Source organism: Vombatus ursinus, unplaced genomic scaffold, assembly GCF_900497805.2.
Source record: "Vombatus ursinus unplaced genomic scaffold, bare-nosed wombat genome assembly UNPS02010219.1, whole genome shotgun sequence".
In the NCBI taxonomy this organism is placed as follows: Eukaryota; Metazoa; Chordata; class Mammalia; order Diprotodontia; family Vombatidae; genus Vombatus; species Vombatus ursinus.
The window spans coordinates 7,567,277-7,591,384 of record NW_020949997.1 but is presented as its reverse complement, the minus strand read 5'-3'; the positions used below and the strand labels follow the sequence as shown (position 1 = coordinate 7,591,384).

The 24,108-nt window shown below is 39.3% G+C and overlaps 1 long non-coding RNA gene across 5 annotated transcripts in view; it reads left to right on the top strand.

Moving 5' to 3' along the window:
* LOC114037096 overlaps positions 1–24,108 on the top strand; it is an 813,500-nt gene that overhangs the window by 678,987 nt on the left and 110,405 nt on the right. For all 5 annotated transcript variants that reach the window (XR_003568412.1, XR_003568414.1, XR_003568416.1 and 2 more), the window contains one exon: positions 7,223–7,405. This is a non-coding gene — a long non-coding RNA (uncharacterized LOC114037096). The remainder of the gene's footprint in view (positions 1–7,222; positions 7,406–24,108) is intronic.

Below are 24,108 nucleotides of genomic sequence, written 5' to 3'. Positions count from 1 at the left end.
ACCAAGTCATTTTGACTATTATAAATACCCAAATCAACTACAAAGGACCTATTAAGAAAGACACTATCTGCATCCAGGGAAAGAACTGATAAATAAAAGTGTGTCTAGAATGAGTTTACATATATATGTATGCATGTATACATGTATACATACATACACATATTTGCGTCTAATGGTAGGAGGGGAAGAAAAAAAGGAAAAAACAAAGAAAGTTGCATGGTAACTTTGTTATATATTTAAAAGAAATAGCAAGTTGTACATAATAGATTCGCAGTTTCATGCGATGTTTTTTCTATTCTACTATTATGAAAATGCTTGTTTTATTTCCTAACTTCAGAATACAATAAAAAAATTTTAAAAAGAAATTAAGCAGTGAATCACTCAGACTTTCTAATCCTAAACTAGAGAAATTGAGAGCTTTAATAAAGACACAACCCTAACACCGTCACTTCTTAATAAATGTTTCTTGACTGAGTGACTGACAGAAGGCTTCAGTGACCAGAAAATACCATTCAAAAAATAGATCTAAGCCTCTGAGCACTTGTAATCCAGGAACAGATTTATTCTGTGTCCCAAAGAGCTTATTGCCTAGGGCAAAGACTCTCTCTCTGGAAAAGAAAGCCCATCCTAGCCAAGGCCAGGAGAAGCTGACAGGCTGTTCCTCAAGAAGGACTTTTTTATTAGTCATGATTGGGTATATTCAGGTTTCCTCTTTATAAAAAGAGCTATAGCAAGGGAAGCCTTGCGGCTTTAACCTAAAAGAGCTGTGGCACTATAGAGAAAAATATAGCATTTCAGCTGAAGCTAGAAACGGAGGGAAACTGCAGTTAGGTGGCTAATGGCGCCAGCTCTGGGGGTGACAGGGGACCAGGACAGCTACGCTGAGCAGTAGAAACAGGAGACGGGTAGGGAGCAACGCTCAGCGGATTACAGGTCTGAGAGAGACTAGAGACCCAGCAGAGAATGCACTGCAGTCTAGACCACTGAGGAACAGCAGTGTAATGACATCACCGTTGCAGGGTGAGAGGTCCTTGTACACCCTGCCCACACATGTCCCTTTTAGGCATTCTTCTCTCCTTATGTACTCAACAAGCATCTGTTCCTCACTTTTGGTGTGTGTTTTTGCAAAAGGCCAGCCCTTAAGTTTATGGGTGAAATGTTTTATTATTTCATTTCTTTCTCTGCCAGTTCATGAAACACTTTTGATTTTAATTAATTTATCCTCTGACTGACTAGAAAAGAAATACTGCACAGTGGTTCAGGCTGATAAGTTAGGGTTCTGACTGGATGCAGGCCCATAAATTTTTAAAAAGAAATTAATTAAGCAGTGAATTACACAGACTTTCTGATCGTAAGCTAGAGAAATAGAGAGCTTTAATAAGGACGTAACACACAGTCACTTCTTAACAAATGCTTGTTGACTGAACCTAGGAAGGAGTCTTGTCTTGGGAGCCTGAGTGTGAGTTGGGGTTGCCTCCAGGATCTATATTATAGGTGAGCAGAGTGTAGCCGAGAGGTGAGATGACTTGTTCAAAGCAGTCAGCAGCTGAACTGGTATTTGAACCCACTCCTCTGCCTCAAAATCTTGTATTCTTTCTAATACTCCGTATTGCCTCTGAGCTTGATGAAAAAGAATAATGGTCGTGACAACAGCTCACGTCTTTTTAATGCCTTACGGTATACAAAGCAGCTGGGTGACATAATGGATCCTTTGCTAGACTTGGAATTAGGATTATCTGAGTTCAGGTCTTAGCTATGACATTTTACTAACAGGCATCCTGGGCAAATAACTTAACCTCTGTCTGCCTTAGTTTCCTCAACTGTAAAATGGGGATAATAATAGCACCTACCTCTCAGAGTTGTTGTGAGGGAAAAATAATAACAATAACACTTATCAAGTGCTTTAAAATTTACAAAGCATTTTACATATACTATTTCATTTGATTCTCATAACAACCCTGGGTCCCCATTTTACAAATAAGGAAACTGAGTCAGAAAGTTAAGTCACCAGTGACTCATTGAAGGTCACACAACTAGTAAATGTCTGAGGGCAGATTTGAACTCGGGTCTTCTGGACTCCAGGTCCAATGTTCTATGCATTATATCACCTAGCTATCCCCTGTGATCAGGGAGGATCGAGGACAAGTGCTTCATAGAGGTGGTGATATCTGAACAGAGTTTTAAAGATAATGATCCTGAGCAGTGGAAATGAGAAAGGCCTAGAGAGTGGTACAAACTTTGGCAACAGCTTGTGAAGGCCTAGAATGGTGAGGTCACCACTGGGGAAGAACGGATAGTCTGGTTTGCATCAAATAGCATAAATGAAGGAAAGTCATGTAAAATAAAGCTGGGGAAGAGAAATTAAAACCAAATTATGAAGGCCTCTAAGTATCCTCCACCACCCACATCTTGTAGGTCTACAGGGTTGATTGGGGAAGGACTATGATTTGTATCAATATGGTGTGGTTGTAGGGAGATAAGTCTTTAATTGTATCTCCCTATGGAAGGAGTGGACTGCCCACTAGGAGAAAACCAGTTTCCACCTCTTGGGCTTGGGTATATGTCAATCCTTGTAAACCCCACTGATGATCTGTAATCAAGTTTTAGCCACTAGAGATGAATTGAGTGGCTTGGCCAACAGCCCAAGCTGTTGTTGAGTTCAGGTTGTTGTTCGGTGGTTTCAGTCCTGTCTGACTCTCCATGACCCCATTTGGGGTTTTCTTGGCTAAGATACTGGAGTGGTTTGCCATTTCCTTCTCCAGTATAGCTCATATCCAACCCTTGGTATGAGAACCTATTTTTAAAAAAAAAAAAAAAAGGGGGCAGTCAGTCTCAAAGTCATCTTTTATTTTCCCCTTTTGGGGATGGAGGTCCTGAGATCAGCAGAGCCGAGGGGAAAAGAGGAGAGGCTGGGATTTTGAAGAGCCTCCTCCCACATGCCTGGAGTTTCCAATGGCAGTGAGAAACAGGAGCAGAATCTCCCCACCATATAGCCCCTTGCAAAGGTTGAAGCCATATGACCAAACTTCTTAGAGGAGGGAGGATATCCTGGAAAATGCCAAGACTCTGAAAAGTTCAGGATGCTGGCCTTCTCGGGAGAATTTCAGGGCAATGCCAGCCTCTTGAGCACAAGATGGTTGAGCAGTCCTTTCTTCTCCATCCAGTACTGAACCCAGTCCATGTAGGCACAGAGATTGGGGTACTAGGTCACATGTAGTTCAGAGAGTTTACAGAGCTAATAAGCATCAGAGTTAGGACTCAAAGCCAGTTCTCTTTCATTCAAAGTCCAATGATCTCTTTAAGCCCAAGGAAATGGGAAAAAATAATCACAGCCATTATCCTACACTATCTAGGGGCTTCTGTAGGTCTAGACTAATACCCAGACTTCTGAATTCTTCTCCCCTACCTTCTTTGGTATTGTAGAATAGCCATCAGAGCTTTGTCAGTGGACTGGCAGCCTCCCCAACGTGCCTTTAACTCATATTGAGACCTCCTCATTAGCTTTCACATTGAATCCAAATTCCCAGCCTTGTGCTTCCTTTGTCTCTACCACCTCTGACATTAGACATGAATGAGTAAAGATGTTAAGGAACCTTAGGGATCATCCAGTCCAATGTCCTCATTTTGCAGATCTGAAGAACCTATGGCTAAGAAAGGAGAGATGGATGTTCAAGGTCACATAGTAAGTAGTAGGTCAAGGATTCAAACCCAGGTCCTTTGACTTTAAATCAAAGTTCTAGACAAACCCATTTGTCATTTTCAGCACACAACCCTCGCTTATGAGCCTCTATACTTCTTAGTTTAAATGTGTATATATGTATGTATGAAATCTCACCGTATGCTCAACATGTTCTAGGTGCTCCCAGAGCTTAGCTAGGGCTATGTTGAGGTAACACACGTATGAACTATCACTGGGTCTGTAGTCCACAATATCTGTAGCTTGGTAGGTCCTGCCAGAGTTTATGTTGCACTAGTAAAGCCTTTGAGAATCTAAGGGCCATTCCCATGCCACAGCAAGGTTCTGAAGTGAGGTGATTTATTAAGGTGATAAAGGTTCAGAGCTTTTCAGAGCAGGTCCAAGAGACTCCTTAGAGCTCTACCTATGGTTCCTACAGAGGTGGTCGGGAACCAGAAGATTTTCTTTATAATACTAGAGCAGAGATCATTCACCTAAGATCCAGAGACCTCGACTACTCCATGAGTGATCTGTGGACCAATTTTAGAAGGTCCATTACCTTGGATGGGAAAATATACATCTTTACTTCAAAATAATTGGTTTCTTTTCTAATTCTTCAGATTTCATTTTATGGTTGTAAAAACATTTTTCTAGAAAGGGTTCCATATTGCCAAAGGGATCAGTGACACTACAATGGTTAAGAGCCCCTATGCTCTAGAGAGAAATGTCTAGTAAAACTGGGAAGAACATTCTCAAAAGAAGGCTTCAGAGACTGTTAGAAAGACCAAGAAAGTGGGTTATCTGCAGAGCATGGGAACAAGTCTCTATATAAAACTTAACTGGGGATAGCAGAGGTTAGGCAGATGCCAAATGAGCTTCTCGGCAGAAGTTTGGCAATTGCTAGTTATGTTTTGAAGATTATTTTTAAGTCACTGTATGTGTGTTCCCATACAGCTTCTTATGGTATTTATATCTTAAATGCCTGTTCTTCACCATCTGCACAAATGTTTTTCAAAACAGAAAGCACATTATGTATATCTATCAGCATGGAGAGAAAGGAGATGAACCAGCTAGGTGAAAAAAAAAAAAACAAAGCTGTTTCAAAACTTGGGCTCATACTGTTTTGAACATTCTGTTGCTTATTATTCTCCTTTTGCTGGTATTATACTGAAGTAGTGGGTGTATCACTGCAAGGAACTGAAAGTTAGGCTGGGACTTGACCTTATGAACCAGGAAATGGTAAATGGATTGAATGGAAAATGGAGCTTAGGGATTTGTCTTTGGGAATTAAATGAAAGGTTATAAAGCAGAAAAGAAAGAAGCCCCTTCTCTGCAAACATCAAAAACAATACTGGGGATACTGGGGATGGCACATTCCCTAGAAATGACCAAAAGCACATGAAAAAAAAATTAGAAAAATGTAACAAGGAAATACAGATTGATTGGGAGAGCTCCAGATGAGGTAAAATGAGGCTTTAAGCTTGCCTAAACCAAAATCTTGAAGAATGGGGGGAAATGTGAGGGCCCACAGAAGTCCAACCTTCTCTTTTTCAATGAACACTCATCAGACCAGATTGAGTAAGATATTTCATTTTCCCTATGTGGTGTGATAGGATACCCTTTATGTTCAAATGGGCTTTCATACTCTTCCTTGCTCTAAACTATGGTACTGTCGACCTCCAGGAAAGCTAAATTCATCCCGTCCCGACTTCGCAAGTCCTCCATGTGTCCAATAGCCTCCCCTCACCCATCTATTGTGCCACACTCCTTCTCAAATGACACAAAAATGAACCAAACAAGAAAATAAATCATTGTGTGATAGAGATTGTAATCACAGAAGAAAAGACGGGTCACTATGGGTTGGAATAACCAGGAAGGACTTCCTTGAGGAGGTGGAACTTAGCTGACCCTTGAAGAACTGATTAAATTTGGAGAGGCAGAGAGGACTAGGTCATTCTAAGCAAGGGGGACAACTTGAGCATCAAGGCAGTCTTGAACAGGTGAGAATGGAAAAGGACTGGTTCTGAGAAACATTTGCAAAGAAAAATCAACAGGTTTGGGGATATACTGGATATAGCAAAGGGATAAATCAAAGGTAAGAAGACTCCATAGGTTATCTATGGCCCATGCCAAAGGTGCACTCCCACCTCATCTCTGCCTCAACTCAAGTGTCATCTCCTGTGAGGAATCTCTCCACGTCATCTTCTCCACCCCGGTTAATGCTCACTCCCTTTTTAAATGGCCTTATATTTACCTGTATGTACACATGATGACGTATCTCCCAAGGTGAATGCAAGCTCCTTTAATACATCCTTTAGTATTCATTTTTGTCTTTGAAACTCCAGCAGCAAACACAGTGTTTTGCATGTGGTAGGTGTTTAATAAATACTTATTGAATGAAATTGGTTGAATTCTGCTTACAACTACACTTGGCTCTAGAACTGACATTTTAGTAAGGAAAAACTATCCTATAGCCAGAGGTGAAAAAGATTTCTGTAGGTCTTCCACTTCAGCCTCCTTCCATCAGGTGGCTTCACTTGTATCAAATAGGGCACTTTATTATTATTATTGTTTAAGGTAATTGGGGTTAAGTGAATTGCCCAGGGTCACACAGCTAGTGTCAAGTGTTTGGTCTGAGGCCGAATTTGAACTAAGGTCCTCCTGACTTCAGGGTCAGTGCTTTATGCACTGCGCCACCTAGCTGACCCTCAAGTAGGACACTTTAGCCTTCAAATATGTCAATGGCATTCCATGACTTCTTAGAGTACATGCTCAGTGTTTCACAATAGCACCAAATATTTACCAGTTGCCTTCTCTGTGTAAAACATTGGGTTTCATTACCCTCAATGGTCCAAAATGGTAGCTGGTTCTCACTGAACAATCTCTTGCTGTTAAAAATGGGGGGGAAAATTGATCAGTGGCCTCTTAAAATTCCTGCTGTGCTCTTGTTACACATTCATTTTTAGCCATGTCTGACTCCCCTATTTGGGTTTTCTTGGCTGAGATACTGGAGTGGTTTGCCATTGCCTTCTCCAGCTCATTTTACAGATGAGGAAACTGAGGGAAACAGAGTTAAGTGACTTGCCCAGGTCCCACAGCTAGTAAGTGTCTGAGGCCAGATTTGAATTTGGGAAGATGAGTCTTCCTGAATCCAAGCCCAACATTCTATCCACTTTGCCACCTAGCTATGCTATAAGATGTTTATTAAGTTATCATTTAGCTTTTTCTTCTCCAAGTTAAATACCTCCAAGTCCTTTAACCTTTCCTTACCAATCCTCATTGGATTCATACACTAGGGGAAAGCAAAAGAAAACAATATGATAGAAAATTCAACCTCTCCCTCAATCAGGACTCTAGTAGGAAGCTAGAGCTGCGTCTCCGGCTTTAATTACATGTACATTCAGTAGCTTTGGCTTTGAGTTAAGTCTGAAGCCAATGACAGGGCAGGTGTTATTTGTTAAGCTCCCTGGAAGCTGAGGATGTGCTTTGAGTTCAGGACCTGAGGGTTAGAGCTTGACTGATTCTTGTATTTCTTCTTTCCTTCAGAATTACTTTGACGAGTGAAATGGACATCTTTGAATGATCCAGGAGCCCAGTTCATTGAAGTTCCCTTAACCCTAGCTCCCCCTGGCCCCGAGAATGAACCCTCTGGGGAGACTCCAGGAAGACAGCCTGATGGGAGGCACATTCAGTGACCCCCGACAGAAGCCAGTAAAACCGGTTTTCCAGGTAATATCACAAATGAGGCTGTTAACATTACCAACTGACATATATCTTCTCCCGGGGAGAGCACCACAGTGGTTTCTATGTCAAACTGAGACCTGCCTTTCCTGGCTCTATTTTGATGTGTAATATTCAAATTAGGAAAGCCTCAGTCAAGCTCCCTCCAGCAGTGTTCCCCACGTTTTACTGTTTTCCACACTTAAAGTCTGTTTTTGTTGTTTCCAACACCAAGATTAGTGAAGTTAATTGTGTGGAAAACTTGTCTGTCCTAGCTCATGCTGGAAAGGCATATAGGGCTCCTTGTCAGATCGATTCTTGACTCTAACTTATTCTCCAAAACCCACATTTTCAGCGTTCGATCTGAGCCTGACAAGATTATCAATCAACAAAACATCAATGAAACAGCTAATTTGTATACATCATTGTGTTAAGTTCTATGAGGGATGCATAATCAGAAATCCCTGTCCTCAGACATACAAACTAAATAGGATGCAAAGAATTATATGATCAGAACAAAATTAATGAAAGGCACAGAAAGTAAAAGTGGAAGGAGAAAGATCACAGTAAGATCATAAAACTTAGAGATAGGACCATAGAGATCACCTAGTACAGAAATGTCCAACACGTAGCCTGGTGGCCACCTGTAAAACACTCTCAAGAGAGGTCCAAAACATATTAAAATTTAATTGGAAAATATTTGACAAAATAATGAATTAATGAAAGAAATTTAAATAAAGAAATTAAACAAAACATAGATAATATTCAGTTATCTGTGTCAACATGAGGCCCCCAGGGGCCCTTATGTACAGTTTGGGTTTGATACCACTGAACAATTGCCTCATCTTATATATTGCAGGGTTTTTGCTAACCCACTTGTAGCAACCCCATAAATGAAGGTATGGGTGTGTGCTTTTCAAGGGGAAAGTAATACTTCTCACGTGTTCTCAAGTACAAACACACCAAATTCCAACACTTCAGCTTTGCTACTGGTTTATTACCCTATTAATTCTCTCACAAGGTACAAAGGCTACCTAAGAGATATGAATGGGAATTATCACAGAAAGTAATGAAACGTGCAAAATGTCCCTTATTAATTAGTTAATTATTCCTAAGCTTTCTCTTCATCTCCCCTGTAAAACTAGGGAGTCTTTTCCAAAAAGCTCTCTCTCCTCTTTGTCTCAAGTCCCAAATTTATAGGCTTAAACAAACACAACTGTTATTAGCTACATAATTTATTAATAATAACAAATAATACCAAGACATAGATAAGTATTTCAATGATGTGTTGTCTGCGAGAAAAATCATAGTCGCTTCTTTGTTTTTTGAGGTGGGGGAAGGAGGGGATTTGTTTTTAATCAACAGCTGCAACTGCTAACCTGTCAAAAAAAAAAACGCTAGAACCACATTTATCTGTTAGTTGTCTCAGAGTGAGAGCTAATGCCTCTCAGGCTTTCTCCTCAGGCGTTCTCCACAGAATGAGTTAAATGAACTCTTCAGATTCTCTCAGAGATGACAGTAAATTCACTGAGTCCCTCACAGACTAGTTCTATCATCCCAATTCACTCTAGTCTCTCACCGACTCCTTCTCCATGAGAATTAACTCTCCAGGTGTCCTCATCAAAGAGGTTCTTAGTCCTCAGTGCTTCACATGCAATTTCTAAAATATGACGGTTAATTCTAAGTCCCCAAGATGCAATTCTTTCTCTCTGAAAGGTATTATAACTAACATCTCTTGGAGGAGCTCTTTAACCTAGGATTAAATACAGATGGGGAAACTGAGGCTCAGAAAAGGGAAGTGTTTTAGGATCCTTGGATCGTGGAGTTAGAACTGGAAGGGGTCCCAGAGGGCCGCTTAGTTCAATTCTCTCATGTGGTACAATTAAACTAACTTCCCAGGGAATTTAAGTGACTTGCCCAGGTTCACAGAGGTTATTAAGTGGCAAAACAGAACTCAAGCCAAAGTCTCCTGACTAAATCCAATCCCTTTTATAGCATAAGAAGTGGACTAAAACGGTCAAGAAAGGCATCCTGGAGCAATTGACTCAAGTTGGCTTTCTGGCCAAATTATCCTTTCTGTGTTCTAAAACAGGTTTGGTTGGCTATCATTGACCTATGTGTGAATTTAGTGAGAGTAGTTAGGGCATGGATTTTATACACTCTGAGATTAAAAGATTAAATGACAAGAAATCTAGTGAACTCTGGATTGGGCTTTGAGAGTCTTTTGTAGTCTTTCTCCTGGATTAATTTGGTGGAAAAGAAGGGAGAAGTCTATTATCTCTAAAAAGTGTCAAAGCTTTGTTGTAGGAGCCATAGGAAAGACAAACCAGAATGTTCCTTCTAATCATTCTCTCTCATTCATTTATCAGTTGTCACAATCTCACAAAGATTTGGATCCAGATTTATTGTGAATCCCTGAATCCTCTTCTTCTGTACTCAGATGTCCAACATTTGTTCCCTGGACAATCAGCATCTTAAGAAATGCTATTGGAATTCTTGAGTATCATGCCTACTCTTCACTTAATTTGAGATTAACAGTTCAGAGATATGACTTCCATTTACTAACTCTGGGCACCTTTTTTTCTGTTCTTTTCTGTATATTGTGTTAGCCGGTACTTCATCAACTTTTCCTTTCCCAGGAAGAAAAAAGGAGGACCTAATTTCTCAACTGTTTGCTAAATACCATAGGTCTGTTAACACATTTATCATTGAAATTATTCTCCCTTGATCTTCTTCCTTTTATATAATCATATACATATGATTTATGTATATATGAGATATGTGTATATATGTATTTGTATATACGTATGTGTGTATGTATACATACACATACACTGCCTTTTGTGAAACTAGCCATGACCTCATCTTCTCCCTCAAATGGTGTCTTTCTCAAATGATTCCCTGATCCTTCTATGCAGGGCCTGTGATTATGGTTGCCTAGCTCCTCTCCCCATCGCCCGGTTTTTGGTTCTCAGCAGTCACTGTCAGACCATTCCCCACTGCTGTTTATCCATCCCACAGGTCAGTGCCTGTCTCTATTTTCAGCACTGTTAGAAATTCTTTGCAAGAGATTGGAGTTTTATTCTCCTGGCTATTCAAATTTACTCCTTCTTCTACCGTCTGGGCACTAGTTAACTATAATTATTAACTATTTCTTTTAAAGATGGGTTGTTTCCCTTTATTTGTGGAGGGGAGATGAGAGGGAAGAAGACAGAAGGAATGAAAAAAGAATCTTTTTAGTCTCAGAGTATTTTCCGACTATAATCTTGCCTTAATTTTCAGTGACTTATTAAAGTAGCTTAGTTACCCTAAAATCTTCTGGTCATGGGATTATGGATTTAGAACTGGAAGAGACTTTAGGATGGCTAGCATTTATATAGAGCTTTAAAGTTCACAAGGTGCTTTAGATAATCTCATTTGAGCCTAACAACTACCCTGTGAGGTAAGTGCTATTATTATCCCGAGATCAGGAGATATATATATATATATATATATGTAAACAGATGAGGAAACTGGGGCTGGAAGATGGTCAGTGACTTGCCCATGTTCACAGAGCTAGTTAGTGCCTGACTCAGGATTTGAACTAAACTCTCTCATTTTATAGAGGAGTGAAATAACCTAAATCAACAAGGTCACACAGCTATGAGATAGCCAAAGAGGCATATGAACTCGGGTCCTCAGACTCCAAGTTCAGTGTTCTTCCCATGCTATCACACTGCCTCTTAACAGAGTCACCGGCACTTTTCTACAGTATGTTTGGCAGCCTATCTGTCCTTTTTTATTTGGAGTAACTGGTTCCTTTTTCCTCTTTGGCTTCCTTTCACCAGCCAGTTTTCATCATCTACCTCCCTGCCATCTTTGACGTATAAGAAGTGGCACGGCTGGTTCTGTCACATGATCCACACGACTCTTCCTGGTCCCCCCTTTTCCAGCTGAAGACACTTCCACTTTGGTTTCTTACTTGGTTCACCCTTCCTTGGTTCCTCATGGATTTTTTTTTTTCTTTTGCCAGGGGCAGAAAACAAAGATCACAAGTAGATGGACCTTTAACAACAACAACCACCACAATAATAGCTAATCTTTACATACTTCTTTAAAGTTTACAAAGCACTTTACAAATACTATCTCATTTTGTCCTCAACAGCCCTGGAGGCAGAGGTACTGAAATCCCCATTTTACAGATAAGGAAGCTAAGACAAACAACAGCAGTTTAAGCGACTTGCTTGGGTCACCATGCTAGTAAGTATCTAAGGCTGAATTTGAATTGAGGTCTTCCTGGCTCCTGACTCAGTGCTCTATGCTTTATACCACCTGGTTTTCAGTAATGAGGCATTGATGTATGGAGCTGGGAAGTTCTGAAAATACTAGACTTAGCAGAAAGAGTATGATCAGCATGCTGGTGATGATAGCAATAGTAATTTATCTAGTGCTTTATGGTACAAATCTACTTTCACGTACATTTATCTCATTGAATTCTCACTGTAACTCTGTGAGGCAAGTAATACAAGTGTGATTATGCCCATTTTACAGATAAGAAAACAGAGGTTCAGAAAAACTAAGGGACCTGACCTAAATCACAGCTATCAAGTCACAGAGCTGGGACTATAACCTACATCCATTGATTCCAAGTCTGGCCCTCATTTCTCTACATTGTGCTGTCCTTCATTAAGGAGTTGGGGAGTAGAGGATGGGAGGATGAAGCCGATGGCTAAGGGCACAACTAGGATTTCCTGTTTATCATGTCAGGACCTGGAGGTTCATGGAGAAGACCCAACTTTAGGCCCAAGGAAACCAGATTTTCCTAGCAGCTCTTGCATCTGATGGACTACTTCTGCGCTCTGTGATTTCCCTCATTCTGCTGGTAATATATGTATCTTTTCCTTCACCCTCTCAAGTGGTCAGCCTGCTTAGGTTTTGCTGTAGATACAGCCATTTTATGATATCTCATTTCCTATGGCAGCTCAGTAATCATTGGGCTTCTCTTGTTTATATTCATTATAATAGTCTTTATTGGCATGGGTAATTTCCATAGCAGGAGTTCCCCATATCAGTGAAATCCCAGGGGCAGACCAACATAGTAGTCAGATCTATTCATTGCAAAGGTCCATTTCTATTTCTACTCCTCTTCCTTTCTGCCCTGTATTAGTGTACCTTTTGCCCATTGAATCAGTGGGCAAATCAGTACAGAGGAAGTTGGGGATAACTTTCTGATGTCCCTTAAGGGGGCATAAATTTATAAGTTTGTCTTGGAATAATAATAAGTTGTCTTGGAATTAGGAATTAGGAAATGCTGAACTAGATCCAAGTTGGGGGGGAGGGAGAGAGGGAGAGAGAGAGAGAGCAAGACTGGCATAGAAAGTTGCTCTTTGCTGGCTGGCTTTCATGCTAGAGAGAAAGAGATAAATGCTTTAAAATAAAACTTAAAAAAAAGAGTACTTCTGTTAAAAAAAAATCCAGAACAAAATCAAAAATGCTTACAGACTTTAAGAAGTGATTAAAGGGCTCAAGAACATTTAAACCCAAAGAACCGAGAGGTGCAACCTTTATGTAAGCAGGAAGCAGTGAGACCCTGAACCAGAGCAATTGTGGTGGAAATGGGAAGGAAGAGAGAGATTTGAGGTGGTAAAGTCTATGTGGTAGCATGTCAGATGTTGGTTTAAAAGGTAAGGGAAAATTTGAAGATAGCTATAAATTGTGAAGCTTAAGTGACTTAGAGAATGGCCATGCAATTAACATAAACGAGGAAGGTGAAGATGAGGAGCTCATTTGGAGAGGTGGGAAATGGGGAGATACTGAATTCAATTTGGGACATACTCAGTTGCAAATATTATTTGAACACCCAGCTGGAACTGTGGGTATGATGCTCAGGATAAAGAAGGAGTTGTAACCATGTAGATCTGGGAGTTATCCACATTCAGGTCAGAGTGTAAGACAATGGAGTAGGTAAAATCACCAAAGGAGAGCATATATAGGAGGAAAAGGGAACAGTCAAGGAAAAAGTCTTGAGGAATCCCTACATTTAGAGAACAGAAGTAGGAAGAATGATCAGTGGTAAAAACAAGAAAAATAGGTGAACCAGGAAAGTTGTACTATAAAAATCCAAGGGTGAAAGGAATTTAAAGAGGGGAAAGGTGGCCAATAGTGTCAAACACTGCAAAGAAGACAAGAAGGATGGTGATTAATAAAAGGCCATTGGATATGGTAATAAGGAAATCTTTGAAAACTCAGGTTCAGGAGAATGGCAGTAAAAGAACATAGATTGCAAAGGGTTAAGGAAGAAAATGGAGACAGTAAGTGTTGCCCTTTTTTTTTTAAAGAAATTTGACAGTTAAGATAAGGAAAGATGAGGTATTGCTCAAAGGTATGGCAAGACTGAAAGAAGTTGTATAGGAGAGAGATAAGGCTGTAGGCAGAGGGGATGGAGCCAATGGAAAAAGGGAGACTTAAAATGGAAAAGAAAGAAAAAAATAATTGATAGAACAAGGTTCTGTAGGAGGTTGGAGTAGAGGGGAGAGAATCAAAGGCATAGGGGGAAAGGGTTGTAACTGGAAAGGACAAGGAATACATCTTCCTCTTAGACAAGAAAGAAGTAAGAAAAGATGGATGAAGATACAGAAATCTTTTGACTTACAGAAGAAAGAACTTGAAGGGAATCATGTAAGATGGCCTTCATCTTCTTTCAGTAAAGTAGGAGGAGAGAACATGTGCTAAGAATGATGTAGGGAGGTGACAAGGTAACTTACAGAGATATGGGGAAGAGAAGGTCTGAGCTTTCTGGAAAAGATAGTATCAAAGTAAATCATATGAATTGGTAGTATCAACCTAGTAAACTGGTAAGTACTACCCTCTCTAACTTCAGTTAGTCATCTTTTTCTTTTTTGTTTTTACATTTAATTTTAATTTTATTTTTTCTCAATTATATGTAAACAGAAATTTTTAACAATTGTTTTTTTAAAATTTTGAGTTCTAAGTTCTATTCCCTCTCTCCACTGCCCCCCTCCTTGAGAAGGCAAGCAATTTGATACAGTCATGCAAAACATTTCCATATTAGTCTTTGTTGCAAAAGAAAGACCAAATGCAGATCGGAAAAACATGGATAACAAAGGTTTAAAAGTATGTTTCAAGTGCCATCAGTTCTTTCTCTGGGAGTGGATAGCATTTTTTTCATCATAAGTCCTTTGGAATTGTCTTAGATCATTGAGCTAAGTCATTCACAGCCAATTATTGTATAACATTGCTGTTACTGTGCAGAATGTTCTCCTGGTTTTACTTACTTCATTTTGCATCAGTTCATGTAAGTCTTCCCAGGTTTTTCTGAAACTATCTTGTTCATCATTTCTTATAGCACAACAATAATCCATCACAATTATATAACATAACTTCTTCAGGCATTCCCCAGTTGATGGGCGTCCCGTCAATTTCCAATTCTTTGCAACCACAAAAAGAGTTGCTATAAATATTCTTGTACCTATAGGTCTCTTTCCTTTTTCTTAGATCACTTTGAGGTACAGACCTAGTAATGGTATTGCTGGGTCAAAGGATGTGCAGCCTTATAGTCCTTAGGGCATAGTTCCAAATTTCTTTCCAGAAGGGTTAGATCATTTCACAACTCTACCAACAATGCATTAGTGTCCCTATTCTTCCACATCCCCTCCAACATTTGTCATTTTCCTTTTCTGTGACATTAGCCCATCTGATAGGTGTACAGAAGTTTTTCAAAGTAGTTTTAATTTGCATTTCTCTAATCAATAGTGATTTAGAACATTTTTTCATATGACTATAGATAGCTTTGATTTCTTTTTCTGAAAACTGCTTCTTCATATCCTTTGACCTTTTATCTGTTGGAGAATGACTCATATTCTTATAAATTTGACTCAGTTCTCTCTGTATTTGAGAAATGATAGCCATCTTTTTCTGAAAAAAAAATCTTTGTTCTAAAATTAATGAGATAATTATCTTCATCAGAAAAAATGTTTTTTTAAAGTAACATTTTGAATGTATTATATCCTTAAAGGAAGAGCAAGCTGTATGTAATGAAAATTTGTGTTTTCACATGTTGTCCTGTTTCACTTTGTGTACTGAAATGCTATTTTTTCTTATTCATTAATTTAAGAATAAAATTAAATGACTTTTACAAATACAATTAACTATTCTTTCACACCAACCACAGTGTTCAATATTGTACTAACATATGACCACTATCATCCCCCATAGGCATTTGTAATCTCAGATATAATCTTAGATTTTTACATCCAAAGAAAGTATCATCAATCTACTTTGGAATTTCAAGAACACCAGTGGGGGCTCTTGAGCTAATGTTTAGGAAGATAGCCACTGATGGATTTATCCTCTACAACCCTGGGAATGCTTAAGCCATCTTTCTTGGGGAGTTAACTGGCCAGTGGCCATGTAAGATGAGCTCTGAGGAATTGTTATTTCTGTACTAAATTGTCTGTTAGATATTTTGGATTGATTCATCTCAAACACAACATGTCCAAAACAGAAGTCATTAATTTTCCCCTAAAACTCACTCCCCTATTAAATTTCCCAATTTCTGCAGAAGGCACCACTCTTCTTCCAGTGTCCCAGGTTTGTAACCTTAACACTATTCTCACCTCCTTGCTCTCCATATTGTTTCTAGGACAAAATACCAGATCCTCTTTCTGCCTTTGAAAGCCCTTTACAACTTGGTTCCAACCTACCTTTCTAACCTTGTTATATATTACTCCCCTTCCTAATCTCTATAGTCTAGCACCAGTGGCCTCAAGGTCACATGTAGCCTTCTAGGTCCTTGGGTGTGGTCTTTTGTCTAAGTTCAAGTTTTACAGAACAAATTCTTTTATTGAGGACATTTGTTCTGTGAAGTTTGGATTCAGTCAAAGGGCCGCACTTGAGGGCCTAGCATATGGCCTCAAGGCCACAGGTTCCCCACCCCTGTACTCTAGCCAAACGGTACTTCTCTCTGTTCTCCACATGGTACTCTATTTCCCTCTCCTTGCCTTTGTATTAACCACACTCCATGCCTAGAATATACTCCTTTCTCCCCTCCACCTCACAGAAATCACTAACTTTCTTCAAGATGAAGCTCAGGTATCACCTCTTACCTAATTCCTTTCCTGATTCTCCAAATGGTAATGCTATCCCTCCTATCTTTTATTCAACCATCTTGTGCCTATTTTGTGCCTATTCTATATTTATTCTGTACATATTTATGTATGTGAATGTCTTCTTCCCCAATAAAATGGAAGCATCCTCAGTTCAGAGATTTTTTTTTTAATCTTTGTATTCCTTCCACTTAGCCCATTGCACATAGTAGGTCCTTAAGAAATGACTGCTGTTTGAGTGAGTCAGTGAAAGATGGACTGAGAGAACAGAGGGGTAGAGGAGCTTCAGATTGTGGCAAGGACAAAGCATAATTTTAGGAGGAATGAGGCAGAAGTAGATTTAGAAGCTCAGAAGCCACCAGAATAATTGTAGCAAATAATAAATATTTGTTTCTTTGTTGACTTGGTGTTTTTCAAAGACGAGGTTTATTGAAGCCAGAGACTGGGTCGTCTTTAACTTGATCTCAAGGCTATACCAAATATCCATATCTACCAAGGTAATTAAACAATTTGGAATGAGAATTAATAGGGGGAGCTGAGTGCTCAGGGGTCTACCTACTCAGCAGTCATTATATGATCACGAATATTGTAAGCATCTCAGATCCACAGTAACCAGCACTTTAACTGGAGTATTTTAATGCTTTGTTGATGTTCTTTTTTAATACAGCTTCCACTTCCTGATAACTTCCCCATAAAACCCTGCCTTGTATTGAAGAAGTACACTTAAACAAACAAACAAACAAACAACCCAATACATTGGCCATATCTGACAACATATGCCTTATTCTATACCTATAGCCTTCCCCGTTTCTACCTAGAGACAAGAAACATACTTTGCTCTTGGTCCTCAGAAGTCATTATGGTTCATTGCATTGAGTAGAATTCTGAATTCTTTCACTATTGTTTTCTTTATGTTAGTGTGTCCTTTGGATACATTGTTCTGGTTCTGCTTACTTTGTTCTATATCGGTTCATAAAAAACTGCCAAAGTTTCTCTGAATTCTACATATTTGGTGGTATTTTTTGGTATACTAATATTCCATTTTTATTCACATACCACAATTTGTTCAGCCGTTCCCCGGTAAATGGATATCCACTTTTCTTCAAGTTATTTACTACTATGAAAAAGCACTGATATAAATATTTTTATGTATTTGTTATCTTTCTCACTGTACTTAATCTCCTTGGGGTATACGGCTATCAGTGGTATCATTGGGAAGAATCAGTAAACTTTTTTGAGGGTTTCTACCTTCTGTCAGTCAGTCAATATGTATTTATTAAATGCCTACTGTGTGCCAGGAATTGGTTACCAAAAAAAAAGCAAAAGGTAGTCCCTGATCTCACAGTCTAATGGGTGCCTCTATTTTTATAAAACACTTAGGTGAGTCCTTAGGGGAATTTTGTTCACTGCTGAGATTCAGGAATTGCAGAATACAAAAATAACTAATGGAATAGACCAAGTTCAATGCTAGGAAAATCTGTGGTTTCCTCATAAATGTGGGAACTTCCTCCACTAAGGCAGATTGCAGTCTGTAGCTTACTATTTAAGTCATAAGGAGTTGCCTGAGATTTGAAAAGTTAAGTGACTTGCCCATGGTCATTCAGCTAGTACTGGTTAGAAGTAAGGCTTAAGTCAGATCTTCCTGGCTCTAAGTCCCTCACTGTTATCTATTCAACCATAATGCCTCTCAGTTAAAGGAAAAGAAAAGGAAATTTATGGGGGTTAGTGACATTTGGATTATAACCTGAAAAGATGTTCAGGTATAAAAGACAGAGCACTGGATTGAGAGTAGGGCTCACACCTCAATGCATGGAGTGTGACGGGTTCACTGCTCTGCTGCTTATTGTTAGCAATGTGAGCTTGGAATCATATTACCATAAATAATAATTAAGTAATATTACCATATCACTCTTATCTCCCACCCAATGCTCCTCCAACCAACTTCAGTTCCCTCATCTGTAAAATGAAGGGATTGTATAAAATTATTTCTGAGATCCCTCCTAGTTCTAAATCCTATGATCCTAAGGGTTTCTATTGCTACAGTTATACTTGAAGGAATATGTGTTATGTCATAAGGTTGGGTTATTTGAGTACAAATTTTCAGAGATGTGAACATGTGATGAATGAGGTAAGGAAGGGAGTCTGGTTCACTTGGTTCTATTCATATTTATATAAATATATAATTTATATATGTTTACATTTATGAAGTATTTGTTCTTGATTTCTCTCGTGTTTTTACTTCCCAAGGTTTCCATTCCATTGTAATCTGCATGTAGCTTTATATGTTAAACTATAGAACACTGGGAAATTCCATTTCTAAGAAGTATGCCAATGAGTGTTTAGCAGTGAGATTAGGTTATGCGCTATCATTTACGTTATTAAATAGTAATTCTCAAGTCAAATTAAGTCAGCCAATACTTACTGAGTGAGTCCCATGTCCTCAGCTCCAGCTAAGAACCTGCATGTGGGCCAGATCTTTGGAGGCATGCCTGCATGAGTGGTGGCCATCCCCACTCACATTTGCTGAGCTGTGTCTGTTTGAGACCTACAAACACAGCCCACCGGGCAACAGAGTGTTCTTTGGTATAGGTTGTTCTCCAATAGCTTATTGGTTGGAATTCTATAGTGTTTTGGCGCCAGTGGATTCTTGGTCTTAAGAGATTTTATGGTAATACGATTCCTCGTGACTATTTGCCCCAGTTCTGAGTGCCTTTACTTGACTAAACATTTCATGTTTTTATTGACTTAAGAGTGAACTGCTTAATTGAGTTAGATATGTAAAGATAGCCTATTTGATCTGCCTTTAGGGAAGAGTAAACAAAGACCAAACACTTGCACAAGGGATATATTAAAGACTCACTGGCACTTTGAAGAGACTCAGTTGTTTGGATGGGGTGAGCAGTTGGTGGCACAGGGTTCTGTGTTTGTAAATCTCGAGCAGACCACACAGCACAGCATATAAAGGAGAGGAGATTGCCACTCCTCACGTGGTCATTCCCTGAAGGTTGGGCCCCTCCTCCTACTTCTAGTTATCTAAAGCTCCTCCCAACCAATCCTGTTTGCTCCTGCTTCTGGAAAGACCAGGTGATCACATGGAGAGACCCTTAGACTTGACTTTGGAATGCCTCAGTTCAAGTGACCTTGAGCAAATTATTTAACCTCTCTGGGCCTTGGTTTCCTTTTTGTAAAATGGGAGTGATAATAACATTTGGACTCCCTATCTTCTAGTGAGTAAAGCCAAGCACTTTGTTGTCAGAGGCTGAGCCTGGAGTCCTTCAAGCAGATAAGGGAGGCCCCAGGAAGAGCAAACACAGGGCAGGTGGCTGGAATCTGAAGGCACTCTTACCGTCACTGGTTGATTCCCCTGGGGTATTTGCTTGCCCTAATCTCTACACTGCTTGCCCCCATAGCAGTGAACTAATAAGAAAAGTGGCACTCCCCTGGCTAGTTCCCCAAACACGAATATACAACACAAAACAAACCCCCAGGCATCCTTTTGAAGCAAACGAGAGATTTAGGAGTTGCAGAGAATTTACACATGAGAATAAAAACCCCCAGAAACCACTAGGACATTAGCTTACTTCTCTCAAGATCCCTTCATACTCTCAGAAGACTCATTTTTGTATGCTCATAGCACTACTTCATCCATTGCAGAATAGTGTTAAACCATCTAGAATTCCAGTGCAAATATACTGCAAATATAGCCTAAAGTTACCTAAAATACCTTATAGTTAATTACCATTTTCTCTACTTCCAACGATACCTCTTCCATTTCTTCACTCCTCTCCCCTTTACTATTCTACCCCTAAAGCAACAGTGTTTTTAGGTATTCCTCCAAAGATCCAGAATTCTAGTATACTGTTCATTTCCTTGCCTTTATGCCATAGGAATCTAATGGGTCTTCATTCTCCTTTACTGCCACTGACACGTGCCAACTATAGAATGCTAGAAGAGTATGTTATTATTATTGTAATGCCCCTTCTCTTACTTCCATATTTTCTGCATGATGATGATGATGCTACCCACCCTCAGTAGGTATATTAGGGACTGGATCTGTGACTTCTTTGATATAAAGAATTTCTAGGTGAGGAAATTCCCTATCAGCACCATTTCTGCAGTTTAGAGTCTTACAGTGTTATCTGCGTCTCTAAGTAACTGGCCCAGGGTTGCACAATAGTATTTGTTGTCTTCCTGATGTCAAAGTCAGCTCTCTATCCACTGACATTCTGCCTCTCTGGATATATGCTGGATAGTGAGACCCACCTCCATGAGGACATGCCTTTAGGGTTGTCTTTCCTGCTTACTTTCCAGTTGTTTTCTACCCCTTCTTCACTGGTGGTCACTTGTGACCAAAGGTATGTACTCAGTGCACGTCTGGCCCAGAAGAAGGGTAGGGCTTGTAGTCATGGAATAAATAGTTCTTCCTTACAGTGGGCCAAACGAGCAGGCAGTTGGACCAGTGACATGCAGTTTACCAGCACTGTTCTCTATTTAGGCATGTTAACTACCAAGTGCTAACAAGTGGATTTAAACAAAGATCATTTTTTCTATAGAATGAAAAAAAGCAATCATAAAATAAAAAGCTATTCTAGTAAAAAACGGAGACACTAAATATAATTTTCAAAAAGACTCCTCTCTCTCTGTGTCTCTCTCTGTCTGTCTGTCTCTTTGTCAGCTGTAAGTTTCCCTGAAGAAGCATTATTATCCTTTTACTAAGACTTTTTTTTCCCAAAGGATTGTTGACAGTACACGTACCATCCACTGGTCTATGGAGGCTGACTTTGGTAACATCTTAGAACACACAATCTGGAATTACCCTCTTGTTTTCAGTTGACTTACTGTAAGCCAGATGGGACCTAGGACAAAACAGTTAGAGTAAGGGGAAGCTCGTGTTTACTTTCTATCTCAGGACCCATGACTACAATTGTTTTGGATGATTACTGTATACTTCCAAAATCTCATCTGATGTGATCACTATCTTCCACAAGTTAGCTGGCATAAGCATGAATTCGTTTAGCCAGTTGATTTCAGAATCATAAAACATCAAAGTTGAGAGAAGCCTTGGAGGGCATGGTCCGACCCACCCCAAACAGGAATTCTGTCCTCAAAAGCAATCTGTCAATGAACAAACATTTTTTTAAGCACATACAATGTCCCAAGTACTATACTAGGCATAAAAGTGAGATGATTTTTGCTCTCAAGGAGCTTATGTTCTACTAGAGGAAATAATACATTCACAGATAAGTAAATATGGGACATATTTTTAAATAGTGATTTGGGAGAATGGAACTACTAAAAAACTGGGGAAATCAGGGAAGGCCTATTGAAGGAGATGATGCCTGAGTTCAAATAAGGATCAAATGAGATAATATTTGTAAAGCTCTTAACACAGTACCTGGCGTAACACATTTAACAAATGTTAAGCATTTAACAAATAAATAAATAAACTTTTTCCTTCCCTTCCCTTCACCTTCCACCTTGATATGAGTCTTGAAGGGAACTAGGGAATCCAAGAGGGAAAAACAAGGAGGGAAAGCGTTTCAGGCATGGGCTACAGTCTGTGCAGAGGCACAGGTGGGAAATGGAGTGTCCTTAACAGGGAACTTACTGAGAAGTAGCCATTCTCCTTCACTTCAGGGAGGGGAAAACCGACTACTTCTTATGGTAGCTCCTGATGGTTGGTGCTAATTGCTAGAAAACTGTTGTTATGCTAAGCCTAAGTCTCCCCAGCTGCATCTTCCCCTCATTCACTCTCCTCGGTCTACCTAGTTTTACACTTCCCGGCCAAGGAGAATATCTGTGCCTTCAAATAATGAAGGGAATTTCTCCCACCTTCCTTCACTGAACAAATATTTAAAGAACTCTTGTGATACATATGGTACTATAGTAGGTGCCATGGGGATAGAAAGATAATTGTTGCCCTCACCAAACTTACAGTCAACTAATGGAAGAGAAGACATGGATGCAAATAACTACAGTACAAGGCATTATATGGGAAAGTGAAAGCAGAGTCTAGAGGAGAGACAAACAACTTCTGGCTAGAGAAGATGGGAGAGGAGTTGAGGTAAGGTTGATAGAGGAGATGATATTTAATCTGGGTTTTGAAATATGGGTAGATATTTGTTAGGTACAGATGTTGAATGGGGAGAAAAGGATCAGTGAGAATTCTAAGAGGAAGGGATTTCAAGGACAAAGTTACTGAGATGGCAAAAAGTAAGATATGTTTAGGCGAAGACATAGGTCAGTCTGAAGCATAGCAAATATATAGGAAGCAGTATGAAATAGATGGAAACATAAGTTGAATCCAGTTTTATAAAGAACATTGAATATCAAGCTAAGGAGTTTGAAATTTATTTGATAGGCAGTGGGGAGCCATTGAATGTTTTTGAGCTTTAAGTTGATATGAGAAGAGGTACTGCTTTACTAGGATTAATATACTGTTTATGATAGATTAGAAGGGGCAGAGACTGGAGGTAGAGAAACCAATTAGGAGATTATTGCAGTAATAGAAATAATAAGTGTCTTAATTATGATGACACAGATGGGGTAGAAATGAAGGCATGGGTTCAAAAGATATTACGAAGGTGTGTTAACTGGTTACAGGATTTAGAACTTGAACATATATAGGAGACAAGGAGAGGGGTAGATTTAAAGATAACTCTGAGTGAAGTCAGATGAAAGAGTAGCAGATTTGGGAAAGAATATGATCCTAACTTTGGTTTGATCATTTTTAAAGAGACAGCCAGTTGGAAGGTTCCAGCAGGCATCTGGAACTTGGAAAAAAAAAAAAAGTTGAGCTTAGTCCATTATTCCATAGACTGTTGGATTTAGAAATTAGTAGTTCATTGGCGACCTTTGGTGGATAATTTTTTTTTTTGGCTAGGCAATGGAGTTAAGTGACTTGCCCAGGGTCACACAGCTAGTGAGTGCTATGTGTCTAAGGCTGGATTTGAACTCAGGTCCTCCTGAATCCAGGGCCAGTGCTCTATCCGCTGCACCTGGATGGAGCTGCCTCTGGTGGAGAAATTTCAATTGAGAGGTAGAATTTAGAAATCAGATTGCAAGTAGTTAAGGAATGAATGAGTGTGAAGGCAATGGTGTAGCCCACTATTTGGAAAAGTTTGGTAACAGAATGAAAGGAAAAAAATGAATGATAGTTTGAAATAAGAGTATATGGCAGTGTCAAAGAGTGACTTCTTTAAGGGCAGAGGAAATTTAAGCATCTGTGTAGCAAAAGGAGATTAAAGAGGCAAGAAAAGAAAGATGAGGAACGCTTTTTCTTCTGACTCAAGAGGAAAAGAAGAAAGAAGGAATGAATGAGGAAAACAATTTAATCCCCATTAGATTTGGCAATTAAGAGATCATTGGTAACTTTAAAGAAAGGTTTCAGTTGTGTAATGAAGTCAGAAGATAGTTTTCAGAAGGTTTAGAAGAGAGAAAAGGGGGGAGGGGTGAGATGGAGTGAAAATTTGGAACTCAAAATCTTGTGGAAGTAAATGTTGAAAACTAAAAATAAATAAATTTAAAAAAAAAGAAAATGTAAATGAAAACAAATGAGAAAAAGGTACCACTAAAAAAAAAAGAAGAAGAAGAAGAGGGAAGAAAGAA